The sequence below is a fragment of the Xenopus laevis genome, chromosome 6L (genome assembly GCF_017654675.1).
Source record: "Xenopus laevis strain J_2021 chromosome 6L, Xenopus_laevis_v10.1, whole genome shotgun sequence".
Lineage (NCBI taxonomy): Eukaryota > Metazoa > Chordata > Amphibia > Anura > Pipidae > Xenopus > Xenopus laevis.
The window spans coordinates 128751526-128771077 of NC_054381.1; the positions used below are offsets into that span (position 1 = coordinate 128751526).

Genomic DNA, 19552 nt, shown 5'->3' on the forward strand with positions numbered 1-19552 from the left:
ATTATGATCAGGTCTCAAGAGCTTGCACTTCAGTGTGCAGCACACACTGTCCATATTTCCCCCAAACAGACCCTGACAAGACCATTCTTATTACAGGGAAGGGACTATGGCTGGCTTGTTATTCCACAGAGCATATGCCCATGTTCTTTCAGACCACAGTACTGTATATTAAAAAATGACCTGGTGTAATAAGTTGCACATGAATTTCTATAGCATTAGCGCGCACTTAAGGTTATAAGTGGTGCTGCCATGTAATGGTTACAAATTAGCGTGGTTCACCTTTAAGTTAACGATTATTATGTTATAGAATTCAAAGTAATTCTTCAATTAGTCTTCATTATTTATTTTTTATAGTTTTTCAAATTATTTGGCTTCTTCTTCTGACTATTTCCAGCTTTCAAATGGGGTCACTGGGGGTAGCTGCTTTTTATTATTCATCGTTCTATTCAGGTCCTCTCCTATTCATAAAGGTGTATGGGATCTGTTATCTGGAAACCTGTTATCCAAAAGTCTTCCATAGACTCCATTTTATCCAAATCTTTAAAAATCATTAAATTTTCTCTGCAATAATAATAATAATAATAAAACAGTACATTGTACTTGATCCCAACTAAGATATAATTAACCCTTACTGGAAGCAAAACCAGCCTATCCGGTTTATTTAATGTTTACATGATTTTCTAATAGAAGATCCAAATTATGGAAAGATCCATTATCCGGAGCATTCTGAATAACAGGTCCCACACCTGTAGACCAGACTCTTATTCAGTTGCTATGGTAATCTGGACCCTAGCAACCAGATCACTCAATGGTGAACAACCCCTTAAAAACTCGGTTTGTTACTGTGATCACAGATACAGAGCAATGGCTGTGGATGGGGGGCCCGGCTAATGAAGTAAGTGTGGCGTGGTCGGGCCTCCATTACCCTCGGGGCCCCCTACAACTGTCCCCCCTGATGGCGGCCCTGCATGCAATATAACATGCATGTGGATAAATGAGCAAGCCTCCTGCACATGCGTGTCACTAAACATGGCCATCCACCAGGAGCACTTTTCGAGCAAAACCCCAACCCCTACCACCCCAAGCTCCATCTGTTTCTAAATTCCAACTCCTGACATCACCAGCAGCAATAGTGCCTGCAAGTTGGACAGCTCTAATATAAAAGTTTGCCCAGGAGCAGTAACCCATAGCAACCAATCAGCAGATAGCATTTACTGGTCACCTGTTTAAAAGCAAACATCCTATTGGTTGCTATGGGTTACTGCTCCTGGGCAAACTTAGTGCCTTTAATTACATAACCCTCAAAGTAAGCAGAGAAATTAAAGTTATAGTGATGAGGGGTTACAGCACATCATTCTACATTTAATAAGCCGTATTCTAGCTGTGGCCATCTTGTGCTCATAAGCAGAAATACAGTTCCTCCACTGGATACCAGACGGAAGGTGTTAATGCAGAGCAGCAGAAATGTAGGGCAACCCACCTATAAGTTGCTTTACTAATGAACAGCTTTTCTATAGCATTAATGTTACTATCTGAAGCAATATTCCAGGTAAAACAATTCTCAGCGATAGTCAATATAACACAGTCAAATAATCTGACCTGGTTTCTTCCTAATGATGTGTTACTCTAAATAAAGAAGGCAGTGTCGGACTTGGATGCCAGGGTTCCACCAGAAAACCTTAGACTGAGGGCCCACATACTATACTATATTCTTCCATTATTAAGCCCCTTAAATAAATAAAGAAATGACCTATAATAGGCCAAATGGTTAGAAGCACCGGGAGTTTTCCTGGTATCCTGGTGGGCCAGTCCGACACTGAAAGAAGGTATCAAGGTGCAGGCTTGGAAAGAAATAATATGCAACAAAAAAAAATACACACAACTATGGAAGTGTAAGTAAGACTATTAGAAAAATATTACAAAATAGTAGAGGGGGATTCTGCCTTGGAACCATAAACTTAATGGCTGTTACCATTCCTAGAAAAAGAGCGTACCTTCTTAGCTCCATCCTGTGTAGTGGCTATGGATGCCAGTTTCCGACTCCGGCACCTGTTAGTGGGAGCAACAAGAGACATGAACAAATTTGAAGTGTTTTAACATTAAGAGGCACATTTATCAAAGGTCGAATTTCGAATTCTTGCGAGTTTTTAAAAACTCCCATAAATTCGAAATTCAACCAATCAAAATGTATTAATAAAATCTAATTTTTACACTCGGATGAATTAAATCAACTAGAAAAATCGAATTTGATTCAAATTTTAAAAACTAGATTCAAACAACTCCAAATTGATCCCTGGACCTCTCCCATTGACTTAACAGCAATTTGCAGGTTTTAGGTGGCAAATAGTCGAATTAGAGTTCTTAAAGAGCCAGAGTATGATAAATCTCGAAAATCACATTATTTTAAAAACTCAAATCGAATTTGAATAACTCCCTAGTCAAATTTGAAAGTTTTGACCATAAAAAAAATAAGATTTTTCCATTTTCAATTCGACCCTAAAAGTTATTATTTCAATAGAACAACCATGCATACCATGATTTACAAATATTACTAGTACAGCTTGTCCCCAGAGCTTTCCAGTGAAAGTGCATATAAGGTTATTTCTGAACAATGCCTCAGATGTAGCAATAAAACAGCACAAACACAATCAACAAAGCAACAGAACTATAGATACAGCAGGCAATATTGAAGCCTCCGGCAAACATTCACACCATTTTGCCAAAGAGCTTAATAATATGCCATGTGTATATCAATAAAGTCTGCTCCATCTATACACATATACAGAAAATCTAATCATTTCAATGGAGTATTTTTTATGTTGCCTTCATTAGAAAGAAAATTATACACGCGTTGTTCCAATTGCCGTTGGGGAAAATGGTATCTAATATCCAGACAGCATTTTAGCTGCTGGATTGGGAACACATGATACAAAAGGGGTTCTTCACCTTTGATTTAACTTTAGTATGATGTAGAGAGGGATATTCTGAGACAGTTTGCAATGGTTTTCATGTTTTATTATTTATGGTTTTTGTGTTATTTAGCTTTTTATTCAACAGCTCTCTAAATTGCTATTCAAGCAATCTGGTTGCTGTTTTTCAAATTAACCTAGCAACTATGCCCTGGTTTGAATAGCAGAATATGAATCAGAGAGGACCAGAATAAAAGGATGAGCAATAAAAAGTAACAATAACCAAACATTTATAGATTTACAGAGCATTTGTTTTTAGATGGGGTCAGTGACCCCTGTTTGAAAGCTGGAAAGAATTAAAAGAAAGGTAAATAATTTAAAAACTATTAAAAAAAACAATGAAGACCAGTTGAAAAGTCATTCAGATTAGCCATTCTATAGCATACGAATAGTTAATTGAAAGGTGATCCACTCCTTTAAGGTGGCCATTCACTGGTCGGCAGCTTATTGGCCACTGTATGGGGCACTCCTACATGCTTCCCCGACCAATATGTGGGCGAAAATTGGCTAGATGTTGATCAGGCAGGTTTAAAAATCCTGTAGGATCTAGGATATCATCAGTTCATTGATGTGGTCAATGCACCACCTGCATTACTGGACTTGAAATCCAATCTTTGGGCCCTAGGGACCAAGATAGGATCAGTCCGATATTGGCCAATCAAGGTGGATATATTAGGACAAGATCCACTTGTTTGAAGGGATGCACCGAATCCAGAATTCATTTCGGGATTCGGCTCAATCCTTCTACCCAGCCAATCCGAATCCTAATTTGCACATGCAAATTAGGGTTGGGATGGGAAATTGAGTGACTTTCTGTCATAAACAAGGAAGTAAAAAATGTTTTTCCCTTCCCACCCCTAAATTGCATATGCAAATTAGGATTCAGTTCGGTATTTGGCCGAAACTTTCATGAAGGATTTGGGGGTTCAGCCGAATCCAAAATAGTGGATTCGGTGCATCCCTACTTGTTTGGCAACCTCTCCAAATAAGATGATCTGTCCAAGTGTGACCTCCTTTAATCAGGTAATACAGATGGAACAGCAGACCTAGTTGGGTTGTACAGCAGCAGACCTAGTGGGGAAAGACAAGGCAGTTGGGGCATAGAATTGAGTCAGAAACCCCAAGAAGGGAGTACAGAAAAGGCAGAAACCCCAGTCAGGGTGTACAGTCAAGGAAGAAGACAAAGTTAGGGTGTGCAGTTGAGGCAGAATATTCAGTTAAGCATGACAGACAAGGCAACAAATTCAATTGGGGCATCCGGTCAAGATGCATAATTCAGATGAAGCAGCAGACCCAGTGTAGGCATCCAGTTTAGGCAGCAGACCCAGGTAAAGGTTAAACTGCACGGCAAAAGACTTTGTGCGTCAGATTTTATCTGATCTTGCCACGCAACAGATTTTGTTGGAACCTACACAATCTGATCCCCACAGCTGTAATGTTAGGGTGGCCATACACGGGCAGATCAAAGCTGATATCAGTCTTTTTGATCAATGTGGGAGCTTATCTGCCCGTGTATGGGGCATTTTGATGGGTCTCCCCGATTGTTATCAGGCCAGAAATCGTCCAGATATCGATTAAGCAGGTTGATTTTTCCTGTCGATCGAGGATCGCATCAGCTAGTTGATACAGTCCTTGTCCTGTCAGCGCCCATTACATTAGTTGAAATCCAATCGTTTGGCCCTAGGGCCGAACTATCAGATTAACCTGATATCACCCTGCCTTTGGTGGGTTTATCCTCTCGTTTAGCGACCTTGCCAAACTAGCGGATCTTATGGTGCATGGCCACGATGAGTCAAATCAGATGGTGTGATTTGTTTGTCAACTTACATCCAAAAGTCAATGTATTCCAATGAGAAAAAAAGTCGGTCAGACAGCAGCAAATTTTATCTTGTTGGATGAAGATGCAGCATCATTCGCATCTGACCTTGTTTACACATGATATTCTTGTATAAGTTCCATAATATTTTGATCAACGCAACGGCTTCCAACTTGTAGGATTCATTATGTCAATTCAACACCATCCTACAATATCTGCAGTGTAGTTTAGTCCTGAGGGATATGGTTGAGGCAGAAGGAACAGCTGGGGGATTGCAATAAAGGAATCAGAGCCAGCAGTGGTAGAGGGGACTGACGAAACTTTGCTTAATGCCATAGCTCCCAACTGTTGCGTTTTTTGTAGGACAGTCCTGATTTTGACAGCTCAACCCACAGTCCCGGATTATTACTGAAACGTCCCAATTTTCTCTTTGATCTCCTGCACTGAACAGCCGGAAAAAGATACATTTCTAAAACTTAATTGGCTTTTGGCAGAGAGCCCAGAATATGTAGCAGGTGCACTCTGACAGGTTTGTAACAATTTAAGATAAGCAAAGAAGCAATTGTAACAATTTAAGCTAAGCAGGTCTCTTGGGGAAACCGTGACTTGCAGTTTAAAGGGCAATTCAACTGCATTTGCAAAACTGTAATAGCATAAAAAACACGAAATGTGTTCAAACTTTCATACCCTGACAAATTTTGTAAAATGAACATGGTAATAAGGGGGTGTGGCCACAAGTGGGTGTGGCCACAAAATATTATAGCTATAGGCAAGGCAAATCTTTTTCTCCCTCTTTCTATTCCCAAAATGTTGGGAGGTATATAATGCCACTGTCTGGATAATGCACTGCCTACAATAGGAGGCAGATAGCCGCTAGGAAGGATATACCCATTACATGGAATTACCAAGAGCTTTCACTTTGCAAGTGGCAAATGCTTGTTTATAAAAAGGTAAGCAGACAATGATAGTTCTAGCAAAATACTTTTAATACCCATGTGCCATTTTTTGCTCTAATAGCGTAATATATTCCTTAAAGGGGTTGCTCACCTTCAAATTAACTTTTGGTATGATGTAGAGACAATTCTGAGACAACTGCAATTGGTTTTCATTTATCATTTGTGGTTTCTGAATTATTTAGCTTTTTATTCAGCAGCTCTCCAGTTTGCAATTTCAGCAATCGGGTTGCTACGGTCCAAATTACCCTAGCAACCATGCACTGATTTGAATAACAGTCCGGAATATGAATAGGAGAGGACCTGAATAGAAAGAGGAGTGATAAAAAAAGTAGCAATAACAATAAATGTATAGCTTTACAGAGCATTGGTTTTTAGATGGGGTCAGTGACCCCCATTTGAAAGCTGAGACAAATCCAAAGAAAAAAGCTAATAACTAAAAAACTATAAAATAAATAAATAAAGAAGACCAATTGAAAAGGGGCTTAGAATTGGCCATTCTATAACATACTAAAAGTTAATTTAAAGGTGAACCACCCCTTTAATACTGTTGCTAATCTGATTTGTATGCAGATAGAGAATTTCCATATACCAGATGTACAGTGTTAATATATATACTATATTCCTTAATACTGTTACTGATCTGATTCATACCCAGATAGAGAATTTCCATATACCAGATGACATGTACAGTCCATCCCTAAAGCGGCTGGGCAGAGTTAGAGTACCTAATCACTAAAGTCCAACAACTGAGCAACGATAAAGGAAAATCAACTCCAAACCTGCAATTTGCATGCATATGTGTGTATATAGACATTAACTATTTCAATATGTTGTAAGACTCCAGAGGGACACTAAGCAGGCTGTCAGGCAGCTACTACATGGACTAGTGCCCAGTGTCACAGGCATTTTCTATCTGGGATCACTTTGCTCTTTTACCCAGTGATTTATAGCACAAATAAACCCATGGAGAGGACGTTCCATATTCATATTGCACTTGACCCATATGGGGGCCATCTCCTATGTCTAGTACTATATAGTACAGAGACTGGCAATACTGACTGCATAAGGGGAACAGATTTCATACTACAGGTATGGGATCTGTTATCCAAAAACCCGTTATTCAGAAAGCTCCAAATTACGAAAAGGCTGTCTCCCATTGACTATTATAATATAAAGATCCACATTTTTACACATTATTTCTCTCTGTAATAATAAAACAGTACCGTGTACTTGATCCAAACTATATACTATATAAAATTAATCATTATTGGAGGCAGAACCAGCCTATATATTTAATGTTTACATGCTTTTCTAGAATACGTAAGGTATGAAGATCCAAATTACGGATAGATCTGTTATCTGGAAAACCCCAGGTCCCAAGCATTCTGCATAACAGGTCCCATACCTGTACATTTGACTGATGTCTCTCTAATGCCCAAGTGTCAACAAGGGTTTGGTGGTTTTAGCTATCTAAGAGATGGGATTGCCACCTGGTCAGTATTTGTTTGTAAAAATTATCTTTCATATTGATGTTATTAATAGGAAAATAATAGTACGGTCAGTATTTTTTTCTAGAAATGGTGGCAACCCTACTGAGAGAATGCACCCAGTTAGTGTCATTAGTACCTAGAAGCTTGAAGGCTTCTCATTTTCTAGAATGTCATGGCTAGTTTTTTAGAATGGCGTCTTGTACTGGGAATTGCTTGTGTCACAAGATACGTAGACATTCAGACCCATTAATTGAGCAAAAAGATGTGAACTAATTAATGCAATTTAAATCTATCTGGAAACCCAGTACCTTGTACTTTATCCAAACTAATATTTAATTAATCTTTATTGGAAGCAAAACCAGCCTATTGGTTTATTAAATGTTTAGATGATTTTCTAGTAGACTTAAGGTATGAAGATCCAAATTACAGAAAGATCCATTATCTGGAAAACCCCAGGTCCCGAGCATTCTGGATAACAGGTCCCATACCTGTATTACAACAGGAATTCTGATGAATATTAGCTGTCACATGGACACTTTATGGACACACAAGATCTTTGATGATATGAGAGATTTGCTTGATATATTTGAACACTGCATTGCAATGGGGTTGCTAGGAATTCTGTCTCATTATTGGGCGGTGGGTGCAAATTTGTAAACCTTCCCCTTAAACCACTCAGATTGGTTGTTATATAATATACTAGGCTAGATAGAGGGCCCGAAACGTTGCCTTGTCGGTGGCACGAATAAAGACTTGATTTCACCTTTTTGCAGCTGGAGTGTTAATTATAAAGCTATTATCTTACAGTGGGGCCCATTGAAGATCAGGTTCCTGTGTAAAAATTGCCCAGACCACAGTTGCAAAAAATATAGGAATGAGCAGTCCTTCAAATGAGCTCATGGGATCCTCAAGCATGTAAAATCTATAGCTGGAACTAGAGAAGCCCGTGAAGTCTTAGGGCACTGAATGTCTTGTTCGTGCCAGTTACATAACAAGTGCAGCCTCTGGATCATATGATCCTATGGCCAAAATGTACCCTCCTGGTAGTTCATGTTACGCTACCATTCCAATAATATCAGAGTTAGCGACTGAGTTTAGATATATGATAAAATATCATGGATGCCAGGCTATCATCATTAGCTTAATCACAGTTATCAAACAAAACAAGTCCGTGTGCGGAAACGGATGGGAAAACAGGCGTGAATTTGTAACATTATACCAGTATGGAATCCATTATCCAGAACCTGTTACCAGAAAGATCTGAAGTAAAAAAATAGCATCTCCCATAGACTCCATTTTACCCAAATAATCTAAATTTTTAAAATTGATTTCTTCCTCGTGAGGCAACTTCGGGTGACTACGCAAAATGAAGCACTTCGAGTGCCATCCCGCCCGGCGATTTAGATTCTAGCCGGCGGGAAGGCTTTCCAGGGAGATTAGTCCCCCAAAGAAGAGGCGATTAGTCGCCGGGGCGACTAAATCTCCCAGAATCTTAGCATATGTCACTAGCCTAATGCTGCTGCCTGCAGGAGCAACGCATCACCCCCTGTCTGGAATGAAGGCTGAACGCAGAGAAGAAGAAAGATGGGAATTATCTATGTGAACATTGGTACTGTAACAGATATTTGGGAAAGGCAGGAATTATCCATGTGAACATTGGTACTGTAACAGATATTTGGGAAAGGCAGGAATTATTCATGTGAACATTGGTACTGTAACAGATATTTGGGAAAGGCAGGAAACACATGGATCAAAGGGTAAGTTTACTGGCTAACATAAAAGGTTATGATGCAAGCTTTCAAATCTAGATCACTAGATGTACCTCAGGCAAACATAGTAAGTTAGGTTAAAAAAAAGACAGTCCTTCAATTTCAATCTTTTAACTCTATTTTAACCTGCCTAACTGCTAGTTGATCCAGAGGAAGGTAAAAAAAAATGTAATTTAAAGCCTCTCCAATTGCCTCAGAGGGAGAAAAATTCCTTCCTGACTCCAAAATGGCAATGGGACTGGTCCCTGGATCAACTTGTACTATGAGCTATCTTCCATAACCCTGTATTCCCTCACTTGCTAAAAAACCACCCAACCCCTTGTTAAATCTGTATCAGCCTGTACAACTGATTCAGGTAGATAATTCCACATCTTCACAGCTCGCACTGTAAAAAAAAAAACTCTTCCGAATATTTAGGCGGAACCTTTTTTCTTCTCATCGGAATGGGTGACTGATATCAGTCTTCTACTTACCCCAAGAGAACCTATTCAACTTCAGAGCTACAAACCTTGGTGTTTTAGTGACTGCCCAGAGTAAACATATTGTGCAGTTACTCAAAATCAGAAATGTCGAGTTCATGGTCTATTTACTGCTGTATTTGGGCTTCAAGGGCCCACAGAGAACAGTGCTACAGGTAACAGGTGTCATATACAGTAGACCTATGGTGAAAATAAGAAGGTCACTTGGCAGTCCAACCTTGGGTTTATTTAGTTTAGCATTATACACAAGTAGTATACTTGTGTATACTAATACAGGGAGTCCTCGAGTTACATACACCCGACTTACATACAACTCACACTTACAAACGGGGGCTATCACATGGTTTATGGTTTGCTTGACTTTTATTAGCATTTAGCTTTATTTAGCATTTAACATTGAGCATTTAGCTTTAATAAACCACCTGCCCCCATCCCCTCTGGCATGTGTTGTCTACTAGTCATGTGCGGGTCAGGTTTTAGCGGTCTCTCACCAGAAGACCTAACCCGCCCTCCCTCCACCCGCGCCTGCCCGTGACTTCCGGATTCCTTTTATAGACCGGCGCTGCCCTGCCGATGACATCACAAAAGGGGAGGGGCGCACATCTACAAAAGGGGAAGTTGGAAGCCGCCAGTGTAAGGTGGCGGACAGAGAGAGCAGGAAGAAAAGCTCAACCCAGACACGCCCGCCCACTGGAAAGGTGGAATGCGTCAGAAACACATGAGAGAAACGATGAGATAAGATTTCTGTAGTTAAGACACAGTGCACATATAAAAAGTGTATGTGTGTGTTGCATTACCCACACCCAAAGTGGCGGCCCATTTTTTTTCCTGAAAACAGCGAGTCCGACAGGCTGCGGATCAGCCTACACATCACTAATATCACCCAGTTTATATTCTATTTTCAGTACAAGTGCATAACTTATTGTTTGCGCCCAATACTCAATATGAAACCAGAATGCTTAGAAGCAATTATGGTGCATGGTTGTGGCCCTGCTATGGCCTGGAGTTGGGTGGCTTAAACAGAAAGCAACCAGGAATGTATACCTGGAACAACTACTTAAGTACAGATATACTGGAAATAAATTTGTTAGTTAGGGTAAGTACACAAAGTCGTCTGAAGTTTCCTCGCGAGGCAACTTCGGAAAACGGATCGACGCGTGTGCTTAAAGCTGGCGATTTTTCATTTTAGCCAGCGCAAGAGTGAGGGAAGGCATTCGAGGAGATTGGTCGCCGCAATGACGAAGCAATTAGTCGCCAGGTAAATAAATCTCCCCGAATCGCCCAGTGTGACCTTACCCTTAGGATGAAAGAGCAATGTGTCCCATGAATTGGCAGGGATTATCAAAGGAGAACTAAAGCTTAACTAAAGAACTAGCTAGAAATGTTGTACATGACCACAGCCCTTATATATATATATCAGTAAATCTGTGTCTCCAAAGATGCCCCAGTATCTCCCCATCTTCTTTTCTGCTGATTCAATGCACAAACTCTGTGCTGCTGTCACTTACTGAGCTTAGGGATTGACACAATATACAGTACACATAGAATAGAAATGTCACAATATAAGGCTGATTAGTAATTAATACAGATAATTACTACATGGCAGCTCAGAACCCGGTGCAATTAGTATCAGAATTTAATAATCAGCCCTGTAGCATCAGCTTATATTACAGACAAACCTCATTTTCTGCTTGATAATTAGTGACGACCCCTAAGCTTAGCTTCTCAACAGCTGCTCAGAGCCCACTGAGCATGTGAGTGTCACAGACACTTTCCAAGATGGTGACCCCCTGTGACAAGTTTGAAGTCCTGGATCATTACTGCTATTGACAAGCTGAAACTTTAGGCTGGTGCAATAAGTTCAGTGTGTAAATTATGTAATTTTTAGCCACACGTTTTTAGGGGTTAATTCTCCTTTAATGCACCAAGCAAATACTAATACATTCATTTGTGCTCTTTAAATAATAACTAGTGTCCAGTTTTTCATTAAAACATGACCACTGAGAAACCTGCTCATTTGTACAGATTTTCCTTAAAATATATAGAAATGTTGACAATGGAGCCATATGGCACCTTAAATGGCAGCCCCACCTGAAATATATTTATTTCCTGGCAAACTGCAAATGAATTATTGCCAGAATAGTAAAGAGGATTCTACAAGCATTCATTTTGTCTGCTTTTCAGCCTAATACAGTTTATAGTGTGCCATAAGCACAGGTCAGATGTCACTCATGCATCTATAGGAAGAAAAGCTTTAATATAAATATGCCTACAGGTGCGAAGAAATGTTCTACCTGCAGATTCTGGACAAATAGGTGTAACCTGTAAATGTAAATAAGGTATTTTCCCTTTCTAGAATCACTGCAATGCCCTTGCCTTTTTTAATTATTCCGATTAGAATCAGTGTATTTTCCTTTCCAAACACGAATACTATTAGCACTGGCTAACAACATAGTTCCCTCAGCCACTGCCTCTAATATTTTAAGTATGTGACTGATCTTGTTTCCCTGCAATTGGGAGCTCACAGCATAAAAATAAACTTATAACCTGGCTGAATGCAAACACACACCTACTTGACAACAGGCTCCGTACCCAGGCCTAATGTAAAGGGAACGCTTGCATATATATATATAGGGCAATTTTTTCCTACAATTTATTCCTCCTTCTTTAATGCAGCACTGCATGCTTACGGTTAATACACGCCATCTTTCGTGGGTACATGCAGTGCTATCTATTGAACAAGAATTCAAGGTTTAATGGATAAATACCTTTTGCACTTATTTAAATCAGTAGTGAATATGCTGGAATTCTGATTCATTGAGAGGGAGGGAGTGTGGGGTAAATGACTGCAATGGACTAGGAATTGTTAACCAGAAGGGAATGGGGCAGGTTTGGGCTTGTAATGCAGAGATATTTTTACATCGCACACTTAACATACGGCAGCAAAACTAGCGACTAAAGAGAAGCAGCGTTGTAGCATAACTGCAGAGAATATATATGAAACATAGTGCAAAATAGAGAAGCAGGCAGTGATTTGTATGTGTGTGTATTTGAGCTTTTATGTTTGAGGCCAACAAACCACAGTGATTCACTGTCACTGAGCAAAGGTCAAAGATATAGAAATCAAACTCAAAGTTAAAAGGAAGCGTTTGCAAGTAGGAAATGTGGGTGCCACGGTTAAATACTATTTAATTAGTTAAGTAGTTGATCCTCTAGAACGAAAGGTGTTTCCCCAATCAGGCAATCAGCAGGGCTCTCCTCCACCCTCAAAAAAAGACAAAAAAAAAAAAAAGATTGCTGTATTCCTCAAAAACCACAGGGTTTTGAGCGGGAATAAAACAGATAAAATATATATAGTGCAGTATTTCAAAACAAATTATGATATTTTTAGTGAACTTGCTATGTTCGAATAAAACCGCGTGTGAATAAAAAATCATGCACCACCATCAGGAGTTAATATTTAACCAGTTTAAAAGTTCGTAACCTAAGTGGTGCTAGAGGTATTTCGGCTATAGTCCTTATTTATATATCCAAGTTTTGACACCCGTGATGTTTAGAGTTATAGTTGCACAGAAGCCCACACTCCGATCCTATTGTGTCTGGCAGGTGTTTATACTTACAAGAAGTAAGTTGATACAGGTATATGTAATTTTAGCGTCTCAGTCCGCTTTCATTCTTCTAAAAAAAGCATTCCTCCAATAAAATCGCTTTAAAACCAATGTGGCATTCCGGTCTATTGTTCCGAGTCCTTTGCGTAACTGAACCGTGTGATGCATTCACCTTAGTCCAGTAGTTTCCTCGGGTCACCAGACTGCCGCTTCCACACTCTCGTCCTATAGCTGACGCATTTCGCAGAATGACTTCATCCAAAAGAGCTCTTTTGGATGAAGTGATTCGGCGAAACGCATCAGCGATAGTCCGCTTAGTCCAGTATAGTTTCCTCGGGTCACCAGGCTGCTGCTTCCACACTCTCATCCTATCGCTGACGCGTTTCACCTCCTAGAACCTATTTGGAGTCAATTGGTGGACTTTGAAAAATCAATCAAAAAAGGGGTTCAATACTTTGAATCAAATTCGATCAAATACGATCTTACTTCGATTCGAACAATCGAATACAGCCCTTTCACCCGCAGAATAAATAATACATTTCAGTTTTTTTTTCGAATTTCAAAGTTATGGGAGTTCAAAAAAACTCCCATTACTTTCGAAATTCGACCCTTGATAAATCTGCCTCTGTGAAATTCGACCCTTGATAAATCTGTCGCTCTGTGAAGAGCAATACTACCCAAACAGAATGTAGATTTCACATCCAAATATTTACCCAAAACAAAATAGTATAAATGTTGTCCTACGTTTATTTATCAACACAACAATATGGCACTGTGATTATACGCATCAATTACTAAGATAGAAATCTATAGTTGTACAGCAGTGCTGTTTTTTTTCTTTTAAATCTTATTTATTGTGACATGGTCCCTCCCCCAAAAGAAATCCTTTAATTTTGCCTACAATTACATTTCTCAGATCCAGTATTAAAGCACTAAGCCTTTTACTGCCCCTAACATAGGTATAGTCTTCATGCTCCAATTAATTAAGCACCAGATTATATAAACATGCCTTTATCAATAGAAAAAAAAAGTATCCATATACTTTGCAACACTATAACTACACAGTATGCTCCATCTTGTTGTACAAACATAATACCGGGAATAATCTGCAACACTGTAATTACACAAACTGTTAGTTCTACAACATTAACAAATACATATAGTTAGTTGATCTGTTATTATTATTATTATTAACATGTATTTATATAGCGCCAACATATTGCGTAGCACTGTATCTGTTGATCTGTTAAACCCACTATGGGGTTATGAAATAAGGGGATATAGAATAAAAAGAAGTAAGCCATAGGAACCAATCAACAGGCAGCATTTACTGGTCAACTGTGTAAGTACAAATATCCTATTGGTTGCTCTGTGTTACTGCACCTAGGCAGTGTCTTTTATTACATACAGGGGTAAGCTTTCAAGATTACATATCATATTCCTTATTCCATAGACTTTATGCACTACTACCTATTAGAATAGGATGGACGGTCCCTCTATCAAGTTCATGCAATATTATATTAACACTAAAGTTAATTCACCTATTTTTTTATAAATAGCCAACAGAAATGTGTAATACTACATTTTTAAAGGCATCCTGTCATCGGAAAACATGTTTTTTTCAAAACGCATTAGTTAATAGTGCTACTCCAGCAGAATTCTGCACTGAAATCCATTGCTCAAAAGAGCAAACAGATTTTTTTATATTCAATTTTGAAATCTGACATGGGGCTAGACATTTTGTCAATTTCCCAGCTGCCCCCAGTCATGTGACTTATGCCTGCACTTTAGGAGAGAAATGCTTTCTGGCAGGCTGCTGTTTTTCCTTCTCAATGTAACTGAATGTGTCTCAGTGGGACCTGGATTTTACTATTGAGTGCTGTTCTTAGATCTACCAGGCAGCTGTTATCTTGTGTTAGGGAGCTTCTATTTGGCTACCTTCCCATTGTTCTTTTGTTTGGCTGCTGGGGGGAAAAGGGAGAGGGTGATATCACTCTAACTTGCAGTACAGCAGTAAAGAGTGAATGAAGTTTATCAGAGCACAACTGACATGACTTGGGGCAGCTGGGAAATATGTCTAGCCCCATGTCAGATTTCAAAATTGAATATAAAAAAATCTGTTTGCTCTTTTGAGAAATGGATTTCAGTGCAGAAATCTGCTGGAGCAGCACTATTAACTGATTCATTTTGGGAAATTTTTTTTTTTTTTCATGACAGTATCCCTTTAATCTAATATAAATAGAAGACGAGGGTAAAAATTGAAAATTTGAATTACACTTACATATCAAGATCTTTACACATAGCACGTTACATCAAATACAGAGGTTAACCCGCTCAGGTGTCTTGTAACTAAATGAAAGTTTGAATTGAATTCGGGTCACACAGAGACTGTAATTATTGTGGACGATTAGATATTAGTAATGGAAGGCACACACAAAAAAATCCACCAACTGCCTGGGTGCCAAGTGGTAGTTCAGCAAACACTCACAGGATTTGCTTTAAAATCCTTTTTATTGTTTTTTATTTATTTATTTATTTTTATTTATTGATTTTGCACACAATAAAAGGGATTTTTTCATTTATTATGCAAGTCCTGTGTGCTATATATATCAAAATGCCCTTAATTGCCCAGTACTGGGAGGCACCTGGGCATACTAGCATGCCATTCATATTATTTTCAAATACCAATGTCTATCTTCTAGAGATGCCTATGGCACATATTTTACTCAATGAGAATTTGCTGTGCCCAATCACAGTAATAAACGCAGATATGCCAAACACAGATCTCCCGTTTAGACTGTAAGCCCTACGGGGTAGGGTCATCCATCCTTTTGTCTCCTTGACACTGAGCACTTAATCTGTAGTGTAATTAGATTTTATATTTATGTGAATTGTACTTCTAATAATGCACTTATTATTGCAGTGATCCCTTGTTTGTTACTACTAATTTATTGTTTTGCTGTACAGTGCTTTGCCCTCAAGCAGCGCTATACAAATAAGAAATATACTTTTCATGAGCATATGTTTTTATACAGGTCATGGAACTCCTAGGTAACTTCTAATATCCTCATATTTTGCAACTGGGGGTACTTTATTTATTATAATACACAAGTTTCAGTGATTCATGTGACAGAAATGACATCAGAACTCACCGTTTATAACTGATGATATCAGAACTCATCGTTTATAAGGATATAATTTACAAGATATTCATGGCTTTTGTGTATTGTATATATTGTGGTTGTGGACAGCACTCCGTTTTGAAACAATACCTGGGTGCACGGTAAAGAAAATATATATAGAAAAAAAGACCAGCAACACCAGGATTTTGCATGTAGTTGAAAAAGTGTTATTGCATATGTATCCGACGTGACGTTTCGGTCCCCATTGCGACCTTTCTCAAGGTAACCTTAACCCTTATGCACCTTAGGCAATGTATAAATTACAGGTATGATGGGATGTTTTGGCACAAAATACTTTCCGTTATCCACCCCTGGGCTTTTGCCATATTCAATAAATTACACAATTCCCTCTTAAATTTGTCTGTGGGGTTAAATAACTATTTGCCATAATTGGTGGTATCCGATAATTGTGATAACAATTCATTGCGATAATATGCATAATCCATAATCACAATCCCACCCCCCTTGTCCGCATTACAAATGATAATATCCTTGTTGCTCTGTAGAGACTTAATGGCCTGTTTTTCAACTACAGATAAATAAATTAATATATATATATATATATATATATATATATATATATATATATATAAATATATATATATATATATAAATAATACACAAAAGCCATGAATATCCTGTAAATTATATCCTTATAAACGGTGAGTTCTGATGTCATTTCTGTCACATGACTCATTGAAATTTGTGTATTATAATTAATAAAGTACCCCCAGTTGCAAAATATGAGGATATTATAAGTTACCTCGGAGTTCCATGATCTGTATAAAAACACTCGGCCTTGTGTTTTTATATGGTCTTGAAACTCTTCGGTAACTTATAATATCCTTATATTTTACAAGAGGGGGTACTTTATTCACTATATATATATATATATATATATATATATATATATATATATATATATATATATATATATATATATATATATATATATATATATTTATATATTTATATGATTATAGTGCTGTCTGACATCTGTGGTTGTATCTCTCTTATTTATAAGAAGCAAAAGGAAGTTACGAGAAATATAAAATACAGAATCTGCAAATACTTCTAGAGCTTTTCATGTCTGGATCACAGATTTGGAAACAAATAATTACCCAAATGCACTTTGCAATATACATAACTCCTATTACTAGGCTGTAATTTGGCATTAGAGAGGAAGGAATGGCATGATTAGCTTTTCTTTTCCTCCAAACAAACCTAGTTATGGAGGCAAGTTAGCACACGGCGTGTCTATCAGCCTGAAGTACATGATGTCACCATGGAAGAGCATGGAACAGATATTTACAGAGAAGCAGACCTTGTGTCCGTCTATACCGTGTGCTCAGTTTGTATCCTTGTTTTACCTTTTCTCATGGTCACATTTCTGAAGGCAGTCACTCGGATTAATGTGCAGGTGTAAAGGAGAATGTGAACAATGGCAATCTAAACACACATACAGAGGCACATTTATCAAGGGCCGAATTTCAAATTCATGAAGTTTTTTTTCCATGAACTCGAAATTCAACCAATCGAAATGCATTAATAGAACTGAAGCTTTAAAACTCGGATGAATAGAATTGAACCGAAAACTCGAATCGAATTTGATTCAAATTTTTTCTCCGAAAAAAAAAACTTGAATTTCAGGAAGGCTGCAAAAAAACTCAATTGATCCCTGGACCTCTCCCACTGACTTAAACAGCAACTCAACAGGTTTTAGGTGGCAATAGTCGATTTGGAGTTCTTAATGGCCAGAGTATGATAAATCTCAAAAATCTAATTAGAATTTTTTTTAAAAAAAAAACTTCTAATCTAATTAAAAAAACTCCCTAGTCAAATATGACAGTTTTGACCATATAAAAACTCGAAAATTCGGATTACGAATTTGAATTTTCAATTCGACCCTTGATATTAGTGATGTGCGGGTCAGGGTTCTCCTGACCCTAACCCGCCCTGCTGCAACCCGCGCTTCCGGGGTCCTTTTATATACCCACGAAGACGCTGAGGTCACAATGACGTCACAAAAAAGGCGGGGCGAGCAGACGCGAGACTATAAAACCAGAACCCGGAAGTCGGATACCGGCATTTGAGGGTGGCGGGCGGGGAGAGCAGAAGAGCTCAACCCGCACCTGCCCGCAAGGAGCACTGCGAGGTCGACCCGAACCTGCCCGACCCGCAGGTATTGGGTCGGTCCGCACATCACTACTTGATATATCTGCCCACAGTGTTCTCTCTCTCCCATAACAAACTACTGAAAGCACCAGCGATATTGCTGTGTTGAAGTACAACATACAGAACCATGCAAAACATAGACTTAACTGGGAATATGACAAAGAGCCCCTTTTCTACAATGCTTATATTCATTTAATTGTATTAGCTATCTACCAATACTCTTTTTTTTTCAGTGCTTAGGCTTCAAAATGCCATGCTTACCTGTCAGCTTTGTGTCTTGTTATTGGCGAGCAGAGAATAGACGGGAAGGGACCTGGGCCAATTCTGCCTGTAATGATATATTAATAAGCAGTCGATAAATATACATATTCATTTACACATGCCATAATTCTAAACAACAGGAGTGAGCAATCAGATTTGCATGTACTTCTATTTATATATCTCCTAAAGGTACAGAGTACTTTAAAAAGCAGATACAAAGAGCACACTAAAGTAAAGTATATTACAGTGCTCTAGAGAAAGTACTTTTCATAGAATCTACACAGTTCTACAGAGTACTTGTTAAAGGGAGTACACAAGGATACAGACTACAGAGTGTTTTATTAAAAGAGTGCAGAGAGGTAAAGAGTACATTATAATGAGAGTGCAAAAAGATAACGTGTACTTTATATTGAGGGTGCAGCAACATTAAGAGTGCTTTATAATGACAGTATGAGAGTACACAGAGGTAAAGAGTGCTTTATGCTGATGGTGCAGAGACGTAAAGCGTAATTGATAATTAGAGTATGAGTACAAAGTGGTACAGAGTACTCTATAATGAGAGTGCAGAGATGTAAAGCGTAATTGATAATGAGAGTATGAGTACACAGAGGTACAGAGTACTTTATCATGAGAGTGCAGATACGTAAAGTGTACTTTATAATGAGACAATGAGAGTACACAGAGGTACAGAACACTTTTTTAATGAGAGTGCAGAAACATAAAGCATACTTTATAATATGAGTATGAGTACACAGAGGTACAGAGTACTTTATAATGAGAGTGCAGATACGTAAAGTGTACTTTATAATGAGAGAATGAGAGTAAACAGAGGTACAGAGTACTTTAT

The 19552-nt window shown here is 38.4% G+C and overlaps 1 protein-coding gene across 2 annotated transcripts in view; it reads right to left on the minus strand.

The window, feature by feature from the left end:
* The window catches only part of ncoa2.L (nuclear receptor coactivator 2 L homeolog), a 150245-nt gene that overhangs the window by 98604 nt on the left and 32089 nt on the right, over positions 1-19552 (minus strand). Inside the window, exons 2-3 of one of the 2 annotated variants that reach the window (XM_018266171.2) lie at positions 18706-18772; positions 1995-2049 (exon numbers count right to left, since the gene is read on the minus strand). The gene's annotated coding sequence lies outside the window, so the exon portion shown is untranslated. The remainder of the gene's footprint in view (positions 1-1994; positions 2050-18705; positions 18773-19552) is intronic. The other variant, XM_018266173.2, reaches the window with a different exon arrangement.